Source organism: Physeter macrocephalus, chromosome 19, assembly GCF_002837175.3.
Source record: "Physeter macrocephalus isolate SW-GA chromosome 19, ASM283717v5, whole genome shotgun sequence".
In the NCBI taxonomy this organism is placed as follows: domain Eukaryota; kingdom Metazoa; phylum Chordata; class Mammalia; order Artiodactyla; family Physeteridae; genus Physeter; species Physeter macrocephalus.
This window is the reverse complement of record NC_041232.1, coordinates 4,692,214-4,708,564: the sequence shown is the minus strand read 5'-3', so window position 1 is coordinate 4,708,564 and position 16,351 is coordinate 4,692,214. Positions and strand designations below refer to the sequence as shown.

Genomic DNA, 16,351 nt, shown 5'->3' with positions numbered 1-16,351 from the left:
TGAAAGTTTAGTGGTTTGGAATACTAGAGGAGCTCTAGGGATCTGGTTGGTGGAGAAAGGGCCAGTCTGGGTATAGGAAATAACATAAGCAATGGCAAGGAATTTGTAATGGACACAATGTCCTAGAGGGAAGAATAAGATTTTCATGTGGGGGAGACCTTGTCATTAAGAAGGAAGGTCCTCGGGCTTCCCTGGTGGCACAGTGGTTGAGAATCCGCCTGCCGATACAGGGGACACGGGTTCGGAGAGGCCCGCGTATGGCAAAAAAAAAAAAAAAAAAAAAAAAAAAAAAAAAGAAGAAGGAAGGTCTTCATTTTGGGGAGGTCTTGTTGAGAGGTATGTTTAGATCTTGACAAGTACTATGATAGTATCCTGAGAATTGAGAATGTGTAGAGAATAATGGTTAACATTGCTTGGCTCAGTCAGTTAAGTGATTTCTTCTTGGTTAGCCTCAAATGCCTATGACTAAAATTTTTGCTTCAGCAAAATCACATTACTTTTTTTATTTTGGACTTTGAAAGTTTTTAATGAATAATGGAAACTTATACATCTTTCAATCCCAAGGGTTTATTCTGTATGAAGAAAGGCAGGTAGAAATGTTGGATTTATGGTAAGAACTAGAATATAGAGGTTTTAAATGGGAATGGGTGTGCTTGAAGCATTTATTCAGTGGGTAGGTAATAGGTGGCTCTGGTTAATTTCTTGTATTGACCTAAATTATGCTTGTTTTTTAAACCTAGAAAACAGTTATTGAGCATGTTTCTTCTTGTCCTCATCAGAATTAGTATTCATTGAACATTGATTAGAAAACTATTAATGTTATCTCCATTTTACAGATGAGAAGACTGTATCACTTTGGGAAGTTCACTAAGTTTGGAGCCAAAATTCACATCCAAAAGTCTGATTGCAGAACCTGTGCTCTTACCTAGTAAGCTATACTGTAATGCCTCTTGTTAAGCGGTAGTGGTAAGGCCCTTGGGTTCAGATGTTGAGTGTTGAGTGGGAAAATGACCTTCTAGGTAATCACGGTCTAGACAGTTAGAAATGTAAATAATTATAATGACATGTAGTAAGTGTTATAAAATAGAGCTGTATTGAAACTGCACAGTGAACTCTGAAGGGAAAGTTTTCATGGTGAAATTAATGTTTTCAAGCCAAGTATTGAAGGATATGTTGGATTTATCCAAATGGATTAGGCGGTATGAGTAAATCAGGCAGAGGTAGTAGCAGTGACAAAAGCTCATGCGTGAAAAATTTTAAAGAAGCCTCAAGTCATTCATTCTGGACATGTACGCCATAGGGCATATCTTTTTTGAGCAGGGACGTTTTATGGCAATGTCTGTTGACAGGATCGATATGCCAGGTGATGTTCAAAGAGGAATTGACCAGAATCAGTTCTAAGTTCAGTTGTAACTGGTTATTTTGTTTCATAGGTAATAAGGTCTAAATAAATTTAATTCAGCAAATGTTTGAGAACCGGTTTGCTAAACCATTGGTGGTGCCCCTGGTGGCATGGAATGGAAAGATGGAAATTGAGCATTTCAAAGAAAGCAGTGGGAGATGGTGTCAGATTTTGTTATTGGAAAGAGTGTCAGATGGTTTCCAGTCTTGAAGACCTAGGCTGACCAAGATTCCCAATGGAATATTAAGAAAGAAGATATGGTGGGGGAAGGGAAGGGAGGCCAGTGATGGCTTCTGTTTGGAATATGTAGAGTTGGAGGTGCTTCATTGACAGTCCAGAGAAGATCTGCTATTCTGCTCCTGTGCCAGGAATAGCAGTCAGGATTGGGGAAGCTGTGGGAGCTCTCACGTAGTAGTAGCAGAAACCTTGAGAGAGGCTACATTTCTGTGGGGGAGGACTGGATGTTGTTTATGGCCCTGCTCAGGCCTGCTTTGAATGGTTTCAGACTTATAATGGATTGGAAAAATAGGTCTTATGAAGCAAAATGAGAGAATAAAGCAACCTGAGGAAAGACAGCTGTTTGTCTTAGGATTTGTATTAGCATATAGTGCAGTATAGCCCAAACCTCTCATTAATATATTACCTATACGATTTTTTGCAATATCTGTATACCAAATGATAATGCATCTTAAAATCAAGTTTTTTTCTTTCTTGGTGATGTGCAAATTTAATGGTGTGCCTTGACTTTGGTGGCATCTCAGAGTCAATAGAATGCAGAATGTTTTATCCAGTTCTCATTAGCATAAGTATATAGTTTTGTTTTTTAAAGGCCTTTGTGTTACATTTAAGTCCTCTCAAATATCACCAATGGTATGTATACCATACCATGGAAACAATTGAAAAAATACCTATATGTTGTAGAATATAGGTTTTAGGTTAGATGTTGAAGAATAAATCAGTAGAAAATGTAAACTCTTCCCAAGGTTTTTATATTTCTTTGTATTTTAGCATATGTGTGTCCTGACTAAAAACAGAATACAGAATGTGTTGTCCATTCATAGGCCTGATGTTTACCAGAGAGCTTGGGTAAATGCATTATTCCTTACACCTCTTTTAGACTTCAGTTTCTTTGACAAACTATTTTCATGTTGGAAAATGCAAGAAACATGAGTGGCTCAGATTGACCTTGCAAGTGTAGCATTATTCTTTGTAGTTATGTTCACATGCTTATTGGAAACTTGAGAATTCCAGTTACTTGTCTGTGTGGATTTTTTTTTTTTTTTTTTGGCCGCACCGCATGCAGGATCTTAGTTCCCGACCAGGGATTGAACTCCTGTCCCCTGCAGTGGAAGCTTGGAGTTCTAACCACTGGACCACCAGGGAAGTCCTAACCACTGGACCACCAGGGAAGTCCTAGTACTTAAGTTTTTTGATGTATAAACAATATAGTTAGAATACTCAATATGTTTAGAATAGGTTGATATTAGGCTGTATGTTTGAGCAGTTTTTCATCTTGTTTTAGAGAATATTTTACCTATATTTTATTTTTATTTATGTATTTATTTTTTAAATAAATAAATTTATTTATTTATTTATTTGGCTGCGTTGGGTCTTTGTTGCTGCATGTGGGCTTTTCTCTAGTTGCAGAGAGCGGGGGCTACTCTTTGTTGTGGTGTGCGAGCTTCTCATTGCGGTGGCTTCTCTTGTTGTGGAGCACGGGCTCTAGAGCGCAGGCTCAGCAGTTGTGGCGCATGGGCTTAGTTGCTCGTGGCAGGTGGGATCTTCCCAGACCAGGGCTCAAACTCGTGTCCCGTGCATTGGTAGGCAGATTTTTAACCACTGCGCCACCAGGGAAGTCCCTTACCTGTATTTTAATGTGCTTACTATGAATATAAGTAATTTAGCCAGCATGTTTTTTAAAAAAGCTCCCACCCCCTTCCTTTTCTGATTAATGGATTAAGCAAATTGATAGCTTAAGAATTTTTAAAATTCAAGATTTGGTTTGTGTCTTCAGTTTGAACCTATGACTTGTCTTGAGGTTTTCAGAGTGGTTAATTTAAGTGCAGTTATTTAAAGACAAAAGGGAACCCTCTTAATAAGACAGCTTTATTTCTTATTAGGTTAGGACTTTTGCTCTCCTCTTCTTAAGTAAAGCATGTTCGTGAATTCTACTTTTTGACTTTAGCTGAAAATTTTTTCTTCCTGTGTGTATTTTGAATGGCAGTTACATGTTTCCCTCTGTTTACATGAGATAAATATTACTAGTTTAAAAGGGTGGGTCTTTTTCTGGGGATCTGTTGAATTGTATTGGTCTTAAAAGGATTCATAAGAAGATGGTGTTCTGGTCAAGATGATTTTTGGTCTTTTGGCTATTTAATAATTGAGAATTGAGGAGGTTATTGGGTTTTTATTGGCTTGTTTTCAAAACTATGAGTAGCCCCTTACCTAATTGCCAGAATATAAATTTTAACTAGGCCAGCAGGAAGAGGGGATTCTTTTTGTTGCACATATAGCCTCTACTATTGGAATTTTGTTTCTCTTTTCTGAATGTACCTGTTGGCTAGTTGGAGTTGGACAGTTTATAATTGAGATGACAGTTAAAAATTTAAATCCATTTCTTCTCTTCATTGTTAAGTTTTATGCTTAAAGGATGGATTTGCATTTTCATTCAGCTTTCTGGTCCTTGTCCATTTTGATGCCAGTTACTCTGCATAAAACTAAGTGGAGTGAACCAGAATTTTTCTGAAGAATCTGTTTACAGATGGGTAGAGAAACATTAACATTACTATATATTATTAAAAAACTGATAAGCAGTATGCAGATTAGCTAGGTTTGGAATACTGATAGCTATTTTTTGAGTGTAGTTTAATTCCAGATTTTTCCTAGAATTGGTGTTGAATATCCCAAGTACCTAGGCATAATAGGAAAACCATGTCATTTATACATGGGCATACTTTTGACTTCCTGTGGTAAGTAGACCTTCAAACTAAGTTGCTTGTCTTTCTAGAAAATAAACCTCTTTTCCAGCAGTGAGGGCGGAGGGTTGATGTAAAAAGGGTGGGGTTTAGAGAGTCTGTTTTTGCCACTCTAGGGCAGGGTGCAGAAGCAAAGCATATTAGAATAAACACGGTAAATTTGCAGATTTCAAAATGACATTGGTGTATTGAATTTTGCATAATTTTTTAGTTGTCTTTAACAAAAATAAGTTTTTGGTCTTTGCTACCTCACTGATTTCTTTTTCTGAGTACATAAGAAATAGGAGCTCATAATTTAAGCCTTATTAAAAACCTTTTAATAAGAGAACCTATTGTAAAACGGCTCATCCTCATAGGGATTGGTCATTTAAGTGTTTTGTCCAAGAAAATGCAGTTATAATTTTATTCTTCGAACAGTAGGAGGCATGGACAGAGTCTGCAGTCTCATGTTGAGTTAATCGTGATTTTTAAGAGGGGCAGAAGTCATTACAGGATTATAATTAGGAAAATTCAAGTTTCCATGAAGAGGTATGCACTTCCTGATTAGGAATCTTTCTTTTTTTAAAAACAGAACGTTTGACCTATGCATTGCCCATGAGAACTTTGATTTGGGACAGTATAGGGGAGAAAGGAGGGGGAAACAAAATTACTTCTTTCCTCTTCATCAGAGGTTAACTGAGAGCAAGTGGCAGGACATTAAAGAGCATGCAAAAATTTGCCTTCTCTTAATTTCCCAACAGTAGACCTTGGAATTAGTCAAAGAAACAAAAGTCAGGAAACATTTTTCCAACACTGGGGCTAGTCTTTCTGATCTTTCCATAGCAGTTATAAATATTGAACTACCTCTGGCACTTAGATGAAATGATCCTGCTTGGCTTTTAATTTAATTAATTTCTAGTGCTTTGAATGCCTGGATTTTCTATCTTGATAACTGAGACTTAAGTATTTGCTTTCTGTTAGAGTTTTTTTCCTTAGGAGATAGGGAACATTTCTTCATTTACCATGGTGAATCTAAATGCTGCCTTATAAAATTAGATTTAAAATCCTTAATTTCAGTAATAAAATGATACCTGCCTTGTGACTTTTCATGGAGGATATAGAGTCAGAAAATAACGTTGCACATTACTCGTAGAAATTCCTTATAATCCTATTAATGATTTAATATATCTGAGTTAGTAGTATGAAGTGAATGTTTTCTTTTTTTAAAAAAAAAATAGTATTTATTTATTTATTTGGTTGCACCGGGTCTTAGTTGTGGCTTGCTGGCTCCTTAGTTGCAGCACATGGGCTCCTTAGTTGGGGCATGTGAACTCTTTGTTGTGGCATGCATGTGGGATCTAGTTCCCTGACCAGGGATTGAACACAGGCCCCTGGCTTTGGGAGCGTGGAGTCTTATCCACTGCACCAGCAGGGAAGTCCCGTGAATGTTTTCTTCATAGAAGTGATTATAAAGAGCAAGTCAAAACATTAAAAAAACCTTTTTTGAAATTATTTTTACCCTTTTTAGCAGATTGTATTATATCTTCAGTTTTAATCTTTTCTGGTCACCACCAGAAAATGTCTTCACCAAGACTCATGTATGATTTATGCTCCCCTGCCCCCCTTTTGTATAAGGATTAAGTTTAAAAGGGAGACACTTGTAAAATAAGTGATTTTAAAAGGTACAAATCACATTTGATAAAGTTGGTTTGATCACAGCTGATCTTTTCTGAGAACATGGTCAGGGCTTCCTTTTGCCCACTTGAGATGTGAAAAGCAAAAAGGTGCATCTGAAGTACAGTCAGATCTTAATGTCTAAAAATGCTAGAGCACAGTTTCTTTGCTTTTGACTTCTCACATTTTTGGGTCCCATTTGGAAAAGCAGCTGTCAGTATTTCAGCCACTTAAATGAAGACAAATGATCTTAAGTATTGATCACTAACCAACTTTGAAATTCTGTCTATTGCAGATACTCCTTTGAGGAATGTATTCAGAACTTCTCCCACATTAAAACAAAACAAAACAAAACAAAATCCTCATAGAATGAACCACACTCTGTACCACTAATGTCACAGAATTATTCAAGATTGATCTTTGGTCATTATCTATTGAAACAGAATTTTACTTGTTAGAGTGAACATTATCATTAATATTGCTGGTTCAAGAGACTTACTGCTAGTAAAAGCCTCTTTTTTAAAAAAAATTAATTTATTTATTTTTGGCTGTGTTGAGTCTTCGTTTCTGTGCGAGGGCTTTCTCTAGTTGCGGCAAGCGGGGGCCACTCTTCATCGCGATTCGCGGGCCTCTCACTATCGTGGCCTCTTGTTGCGGAGCACAGGCTCCAGACGCGCAGGCTCAGTAGTTGTGGCTCACGGGCCTAGTTGCTCCGCGGCATGTGGGATCTTCCCAGACCAGGGCTCGAACCCGTGTCCCCTCCATTGGCAGGCAGATTCTCAACCACTGCGCCACCAGGGAAGCCCGTAAAAGGCTCTTTGATACAGAAATCTGATAATAGCATGGAGTTCATCTAACTGTTTCTGACAACTTACTGGATTTTTGTTTTTCAAGAAGATGGTTGTTTTTTGCCTAGGAAATGATAATATTTTAGCTGCTTATCTGTGTCCTACAGCTGGCAGAGGAATGCAGTACTCTGACCATGAATTTGCGTCTGGATCCCTGAAAACACACAGACCTTACTTAGTGTTTTCAGAAGAGGTAGAAAAGACATGTGGAATCTTTTTAAAAGTTTTTTTTTTTTAAATAAATTACCTTGTTTGGAAAACTCAGTGAGTTTTCCAGGACACTGACTCAATTTTGTATTTAGTTTCTTTTTCCTTTTTTTTTTTTTTTGAAACAAGGTCCTAATAAGTAGGGGGGAAAAGTCCAACTGAGAGCGTTCAGCCATACTTTTTATTTTTTAACATCTTTATTGGAGTATAATTGCTTTACAATGGTGTGTTTCTGCTTTATAACAAAGTGAATCAGCTATACAGCCATACTTTTTGAACTGTCTCTCAGTTTTTATTTTCATTTATAGTTGACTTCAGCAGCAAAAGTTTAGAAAACTTGAGGTTTGGGCTCCTGTACAGGGAGTAAGACCAAACCACAGTAGTTTTACTCAGTTGCTAAATGCTTGGGTTTTGGGTAATACTAGTGTTTAAATCATCTCCTCACCATGGAATAATCTCCCCAACATGCCATAGAATCCTAGTTTGGGAAGGTCATATCATCCATCAGATATCCGAAAAGTTACTAGGCATAAATGAGGAAACACTAAGAAGCTGAAAAACTTGCCCAAAGTAGCAGCAGTTGTAAAGTCACTTCTTTTTTTTTTTTTTTTGTGGTATGCGGGCCTCCCCCTGCTGTGGCCTCTCCCGTTGCGGAGGACAGGCTCCGGACGCGCAGGCCCAGCGGCCATGGCTCACGGGCCCAGCCGCTCCGCGGCATGCGGGATCCCCCCAGACCGGGGCGCGAACCCGGTTCCCCTGCATCGGCAGGCGGACGCGCAACCGCTGCGCCACCAGGGAAGCCCCTAAAGTCACTTCTTAAAACTTAACATCTCTGAATTACTTTATGACCTCCACACTGAAGTTTTGCTGTCAGTGTTTCTTACTATGCAGTGCAAGAAAAGCCATTTCTTTCGCATACAGTGAAAATAAAAGATTCCTTTAAAATTACTCAGTGTTGCCTTCTTAAAGTTTTGAACCCTCAATCATTCCTGCATTTGAAAGTGAGACAGGGCTGTAAAAAATACTTCATGGGGTGGGATAGGGAGTGTGGGAGGGAGACGCAAGAGGGAGGGGATATGGGGATATATGTATATGTATAGCTGATTCACTTTGTTATAAAGCAGAAACTAACACACCATTGTAAAGCAATTATACTCCAGTAAAGATGTTAAAAAAAAAAAAAAAACCCCAAAACTTCTTGTTCTTTTGAAGTTAAAATGTACCCCAGGCAAAAAAGTGCTGCTTTAGCCACCCTTACCCGCCCATGGACACCACCCCCTCCCCGACACACACACACATTTTAGGAGGCCTGGCCTGAGTCTCTTAAGTTTCTCCTTCTGAATTTGGTTTGACCTAATTAGTTTTTGTAGTTTGGATTCACTTATTATATAAATGGCCCAAATTGGTGTGCCTCTTTGTTGAAGCTGAACTAGTAGGTGGCATACACATGATAACAAACTATTCCATGTAGGTATCCATTCCTTATTAGCCTTCTCAGGGCCTCCGTGCCCTTCCTCTTAATTAGTATCTCATTGTCTTCCAGAAAGACATAGACTGTGCTTTGCAGCTGCACAGTAATATCTAGTATTTTAGTATTTAATAATCAAGTATGTTTTTATTCTCTTTAGGGTCTCCTCTTGAAATAGATAAAATTCTATCCATAGTATAATACATGATTGTAAAAAAAAATTACCTTTTTCGGATAACTGCAAATTCTTTTTTTTTTTTTTTTTCTTTTAACACTATCCCCCAGATGGAACTTAAGGGTGACCATAGTTAACCCTTGCCCCACACTGCTGCCCTGGCTGGCTGTTCATTAATGCTTTATGTGTTTAAGAATCCCATGTTATTAGACACTTTAGGTAATTGCTTAGATTTAACGTAACCATTTTACATTCTACCTCTTCAAGTATATGACCGTTCAAGGTCACCCAAACATAACTGTTCCTACTCTGAGGTGTACATGACTGGTATCACAAGATATCATCTGGCTTCATGAGAAGGTAGCTTATGGCACCAAAGAGCTTCTTTCAGACTTACTTCTACATGGCCTTTATCTGGCAAATAGTCCTAAGAGGCATGGGCAGTTTTTAAAATTTTGTTGGCAGTGTTTCACAATGGCATACTTGTTTCCAACTAAGTAGATGTTTGGTTGTGGTTAAGAGGAGTCATTGCTGGCATTGAAGCAGACCTGCCTGAACCTTTTTGTTGAATCTTCCTGTTGTTTGGTCTATGTCTTGGAGCTTTACACCTGTGGAAACTATACACAAACACTTTTGTATTAATGGACTTATATCTTTGACAGAATAAATTACCAAGTAATTTCTAAAACATGTCAGATGATCCTTGTAGTAGATGTAGTGATTTCTTTGAAGTAAATGTAACACCATCAATTCATTCTTACCCCTAGACTTAACCTGTCTCTTGAATTTAATCCCATTTCACCCCTAATTACTGGCTGGACATACGTCTACTTGGGAGGCCACCTTTAAAGTCAGTGTATCATATCTGGTGTTGCTTCCTTGGAACCTACCCTTCATTTCTTAACAATACCATTCTTTTTCTACTCACCACAGGCCTTAGAATTTTGCAGTTATCTTTGACAACTTGCTCTGCCCCCTTTTTTCCATTCCTAATCAACTACCAAGCTCAGGCAATTAATGCTTTCACTCATTTTGGTGTCTTCTTCTGCATTTTTACTATGGTTGAGATATTGGGCCCTTAGCAGTTCATATCTGCATTACTAGTCTAGGAACATCCTAAGTGACTTTTCCCCTCCAAACCATCCTACTTGCTGCTTTTTAATACCACCATTTTCATGTTGTTATTCTCCTGCTCATAAAGCTTTTGGTTTGGTACCATTGAATGAAATCTAGATTCCTTAGCCTGGCATTCAAGGCCCACAGTGTGTCCTATCTTTTTAGTCTTATTTTCCTGAACATGATTGGTATTCTGACCTATTCTTTATTTCTCAAAAATGTGCTTTCTTCCCACTGTGGTATTAATAGCCATCCTTACTTGGCTTCCATCCTCTCTTTCTCTTTATCTAATTTCCACCTAATCTGTAGGACTCAAGTTGAAGTTCTCCACCACCTGTGAAGCTTCCCTGGGTTGTCTCTCCTCTGAACTCTGAGTACTTGCGTGTCATTGGACAGTTAGTTAACCTTGTAGTACTCTGATACTTCTTGGGTTACAGTGAACTATGTCTGATCATTTTTTGCATTTAATACTTAAGTGGAATGTGCCTTCATATATATTGTTTTATCTGGTTCTTTTTTTTAACAGCTAAGGACAAAGAGACCCAGTATCTGTTCTTTTTAACAAATGTTTTTTTATTATCCTAAATAAAATTCATAGATGATATAATGTACCTACAGACGTAGTTTTTAAAAAATCAACAATAACCTTACTATAGTATAAAGGAAAAATGAAAAAAATTTGTAACTTGTATTTCAGTTTTCAAATACTCAGCAAAAATTTTACTCTAGAAAGAAAAGTTCTTACAGATTTAAAACCCCTGAACTTTCCTGCTGTACTGTGTTGTACCTCCTTAAACAACTTAACAGGACCCTTCATACTAATACGATTTGTATCTGAAGTTGCAAGTTATGAATAGCCTTAGTTCCTTTCCCATACAGCATGTGGTCAATACAGCCCAGCCTGTATTAAACTAAAATTAAATTTTACAAAATTTAAACTAAAAGTTACTGGGAGACAAAAATACTACTTGTACAATGGTTAAAACACTTTATTATTACATATTTAGCCTCCTCTTATGTGGTTCTTACTTGTTTAAAAAATGGTTCCAGAGGTTATGGCAATAATGTGATATGTTGACTGACTCTTTAATTTTAGGACTTTGATATTTTGTACAGTCCTGTTCATATATGTGACTTTATGTCACATAAACAGCTCAAAAGGATGAGTTGCCTGCAAATACTGAGAGAAGTCTTTACAAAAGAATCGGGTTGATTAGGTCTTTTATCTCTAAAGGTCAGATTGTTGCCTAGTTGTGACAAGAATTCTTTGTGTTTAGACTCTACTCCTGCATCTCTGATTTTTTTCTTACAAAAAAAAGACCCCTTGATAGAAGCCAATTATGTGTACAAATTAAACTACCAAGTCCAAACCTAGATCTCCTGTGATCTTTTTAGTTTTTTAAAGTACTTGTGGCTTCAGTGGCAAAGGTTTACCTGAGAAGCCATCAGAAATGATGCTAGATTGATAGAAAAAAACTCTTAAAGAGAAGTATTTATAGGTTCTTGGAAAGTTCTATCTGTGCAGTTCTGTAGTTTCTAAAAGCATGCTAAGGCCTGACTTGGCCCGTTTTGCACAATTAAACATTCTAAAACCTGTGGTTGACTAAATAGTTCACATTGTAACAATTTAAAAAATAATGTATTGTCATGGCATTCCAACGTGTAGAGAAAAGTCTTGTGGGGAGATCTAAGTGGCTTAACTTGATACTTAGGATATTTGTCATTGTAAAACTACTGGTTTTTCTTTTGCAGATTTTCTTGTGAAACGTTGCAGTAGAAAAAGTTCTTGGGACAAACTTCATTTGGTAAGTTTGTCCCCCTACCTCCTGCTCCCTACTATACTCTCTGCTGTTCTGAGGCAGCAAAAGGTAATTTACAGATGAATTTTGGGGGCCTGTTCTGTCTGTGGACATAATTATTTAAGTGAACCCTTGTATGTTCACTTTAATGTTAAATCTCAATATTTGGTGGTTTGGTTTTTTTTTTTCCCATTAGGACTCAAGCCAGATTACTTTTCCCATATATAATTGTGCCATAGTATAATATACTGTGCCTAGAAACTTGTATTTGAGATTAAATGAGTTGTGGCCCTAATCTTTTGTTTAAAATAGTTCTTAACATGATGTTCTTTTAAATTGAAACTTGATTCTTACTTTGAGTTTTCTTAAATTATTAAATCTGTGTGAAAATCGAGGCCTCATTACTAGCATTAGTGGTACTAATGTGACGTTCAACTAGAAAATAACGTCTAAAAAATTTGTTAGTCCCGCCCCCAGTGTGGATGTTAATCCCTGTCCTGTCCTTTTTTTTCATAGACCTGTGTGGATCTGTTATTACCTAAGTCTTTATTACTGCTTCTTTTTTCTGCCATCTATTTAATGGAGGAAATTACTATCTAAGTTTATTGAAAAGAGAAGTTGCTGTTTTGGTTTTAAGTTTCTGGATCCAAATCATTCCCTTGTTCCAGAACCTTTAGCTTGGCATTGCCTCCAGATTAAGGATCAAGCTCCTTAGCATGGCATTTTAGGCTCTTTATATAAGTGAGCTTTAAGCACATCTACTGCAACTAGGCACTCATTTCCCCCATACACCTAGAACATCTTTTGCTGTAGCCACCCTGACCTACTTACTGTCCCTCAAATACTGTCCAATATCTTGCCTTTTTTTTTGGTCTCATTCTTTGCTTATGCTGTTCTTGTTCCCACTTTGTCTCAAAATCTGTCTGGTTCAGCCATTAAAAGTGCGAGTGTTCCACAAAGCCTTACTTGAGTGCCCAGTTCAGAATCCATTTCTCTGTCTTTTGCATCCCCATGGAATTATACTTCTACATCTCTTATCACACTCTGCCTTATTAGTTATGTTTGTCACCCCACAGGATTGTGAACATCTTGAAGGCAAGAACTATCTTCATGTTTGAATTTTCGGATCACACAAATGTTCCCTGAGTCCTGGGATACTAGTGTCTTCTCAGTATAATTTCTTTTTTTTTTTTTTTGCGGTAAGCGGGCCTCTCACTGTTGTGGCCTCTCCCGTTGTGGAGCACAGGCTCCAGACACGCAGGCTCAGCGGCCATGGCTCACGGGCCTAGCCGCTCCACGGCATGTGGGATCTTCCCGGACCGGGGCACGAACCCATGTCCCCTGCATCAGCAGGCGGACTCTCAACCACTGCACCACCAGGGAAGCCCTAATTTCATTTTAGGATTTTTGTTTTTGTTGTGTGTGTTTGGTTAAGAATAAGGGAGAAGAATTAGATTCTTTTGTTCTAGTAGAGATTAGTTATCATCTTGTTGATTCAGGATACTGTTTTTTTCCTTTCTATATAGGAAGGATTTATATAGTATATATAATGTGTCCTTGTAGTCCAAGTTGCTCAGTATCTCACTTGGCTGAATTATTGTTGGCAAGTGTGAGTTTTAGTTACTGATTAAGGAATTGAGTAATTTCTTGTTAACAGGTGCCTGAAAGAATGAGTTTCCATGTTAAGTAGGAAGATAAATGTCTTACTTAGGTAAAGATTTCTCAGAAGTCACATTCTGAGACTGACACTGGAGACCAGTGAAGCCTGTAGATCCCAACTGTCAAATTCTCATACATACATTAAGAGAAGAGAAATCATTTGACTTTGCTTCAAATAAGAATTTTACCCTTCATTTGGCCTAGCAGGATGCATATTAGACCTTTGGAGAGGAAGTGTAATCCTAAGGTATTACTTGACTCTTCAGTGTTTAATTTTTATTTTTTTAATTTTAAAAATATTTATTTATTTTTGGCTGCGTTGGGTGGGTCTTCGATGCTAGGCTTTCTTTAGTTCTGTTAGGTGGGGGCTACTCTTCGTTGCAGTGTGCAGGCTTCTCATTGCGGTGGCTTCTCTTGTTGTGGAGCACAGGCTCTAGGCGCCCGGGCTCAGTAGTTGTGGCACACGGGCTTAGTTGCTCCGCGGCATGTGGGATCTTCCCGGACCAGGGCTCGAACCCATGTCCCTTGCATTGGCAGGCGAATTCTTAACCACCGCGCCACCAGGGAATCCTGATGTTAGATTATTAAATTAATTTTGATACCAGGAAACATATTATTGGAATTAATATAATGTGGGTTCCAAATTAAAAGACTAAAGAGAGATGACAACTAGATCCAGTGTGATCCTAGACTGGATCCTTTTATAGAGGGGGGAAAATATCTCTGTAAATGATGTAATTGGTTGACCAAATTGGAATATAAAAAGTAGATTAAAGTACTATATCAGTGTCAAGTTTCCTGAATTTGAAAACTAGTTTTGTAGTTATATAAGAGATTATTTTTGTTCTTATAAAGTATATATTGAAGTAATAAGGGGTAAAGAAGTAGCATGACTTGCCTTAAAGGTCCCAAAGGTCATAGAGTTTAGTGAATGGCAGACTCAGAACTCCTGTCTCTTCTGCCCTCAGAACCATTGCTTTACATCCCTGATTATTTTTTTTGATGGCTTTACCTTCACACTCTGTCTTAGGTCAAGTGAAAAGCTTTTATGCAATATTATTTTGAATTTCCTTTTAAAAAATGTCTTTGTAGAAAAGTTTATTTTTCTAATTACAAGGGTAAAGTAATTCTAAAAGTATAAAAACAAAGTTCCTATTCCCACTTTGTTCCTTAAAGTGGTAACATTGTTAACAATCATATCATTTTTCTGTACATGTACAAACATGTTTCTGGATTAATACAAATAATGCTTATGCATATTTTTATTTTAACCTTTCAAATTACAGAACATTAGAACTTCTACCAAGTTGATAACTGAGTTAGTGAATTATAGTTTCATAAATGGAATTAGTATGTGTAGTCTTTGGCAATAATGATCCCCCCCACCAAGTGTGTATCTTTTCACCTAGTAAATTTATTTTTAAGAATCAGGGCTGCAGAAATAGTGACTTATGCAGAGATACGGGCAAGGATGGTTATTGTGGCTATTTTGATTGTAATAGAAAAGTGAAAATAACCTAAATGTCTCAGTAATTGATGAATTGTTAGGTTATGGTGTATCGGAATATAATGGAATACTGAACTGCCATGTTGAAAGTATGTAGTGACACAGGAAGGATTTGGTACATTGAGGGAAAATGTGCAGAACAATGAATACAGTATGAACCCCCCCATTTTTCAGGGGTAGATTATGTATGTCTTTGTATATGAATAAAGAAGTGTCCTGGACAGAATTATAAAATATTAACAGTAGTTGTTATTACGTGTAGTTGAAGCAAAGGGCAGCAAGGAATGAGAAGGGAAGTTCTACTTATTTACTTAAAAAATAACAGATTTGAGATATAATTCATATACTATACATTTGACCCATTAACATATACAGTTCATTGGCTCAGTGTATTCATTGTGCTGTGCAACCATCACTGCAGTCAATTTTAGAACATTTTATTACTTCAGAAAGAAGCTCTCCATACCCTTTAGCTATCACCCCCCTTTCCTTCCACCTCTCCCAGATCTAAGCAGCTACTAATCCACTTCCTATCTCTATTAATTTCCCTGTTCCATTTCTGTGAAGTGTGATATGTGGACTTTTGTGACTGGCTTCTTTTACTTGGTATAATGTATTCAAGGTTCATCTATATTGAAGCATGTATCAGTACTTCGTTCCTTTTAATTGGCTGATTAATACTCCATTTTGGGATATACAACATTTTGTTTATCCATTCATCCATCGGTGGACATTTGGGTTGTTTCTGTCTTTTGACTGTCTTGAATAATGCTGCTATAAACATGTGTATACGAGTTTTTCTGTAGATATGTTTTTGTCTCTCAGACAAAATTCCACTCACTTTAGGAGTGGAATTGCTGGGTCAGGTGGTAGCTCTATGTTTAATCGTTTGAGGAACTGCTAGGCTGTTTTCCAAGGAGGCTGAACCATTTTACACTCGACAAGCAGTATCTGGGGACAGTTGCTTACTTTTTACACCTGTATTTTAAATTTTCTTAGAAGGAGCATGCATTACTATTACAACTAAAAAATTAAGAAGTGTTAAACTGGGCTTCCCTGGTGGCACAGTGGTTGAGAGTCCGCCTGCCGATGCAAGGGACGTGGGTTCATGCCCCGGTCCGGGAAGATCCCACATGCCGCGGAGCGGCTGGGCCCGTGAGCCATGGCCGCTGAGCCTGTGCGCCCGGAGCCTGTGCTCCGCAACGGGAGAGGCCACAGCAGTGAGAGGCCCGCGTACCGCAAAAAAAAAAAAAAAAAAAAAGAAGAAGTGTTAAACTACTTCTCTTAGGCTAACAGTAATGACTCAGTTTCTTTTGGTGATAGTATAATTACCATTCTGGAACCCAAGTTTTGCAAGTCAGTTGTTGACTATTTTTTAATGATTGGCTATATCTGCTCTTTGTAGTATTAATATTATAAGGACCTCCAGTGGCTTTGTGATTCATATTGCTTGCAGAGTTACCCATGATCTTGGCTTTTTCTTATGAACTTGGAATTCCTATAGAAAGTTTACCTTTCCTCAGATGTTTAAAGCAGCACCTC

The 16,351-nt window shown here is 37.7% G+C and overlaps 1 protein-coding gene across 1 annotated transcript in view; it reads left to right on the top strand.

The window, feature by feature from the left end:
* MTMR3 (myotubularin related protein 3) overlaps positions 1–16,351 on the top strand; it is a 114,189-nt gene that overhangs the window by 62,286 nt on the left and 35,552 nt on the right. The window contains exon 2 of the mRNA XM_055080676.1: positions 11,597–11,649. The gene's annotated coding sequence lies outside the window, so the exon portion shown is untranslated. The remainder of the gene's footprint in view (positions 1–11,596; positions 11,650–16,351) is intronic.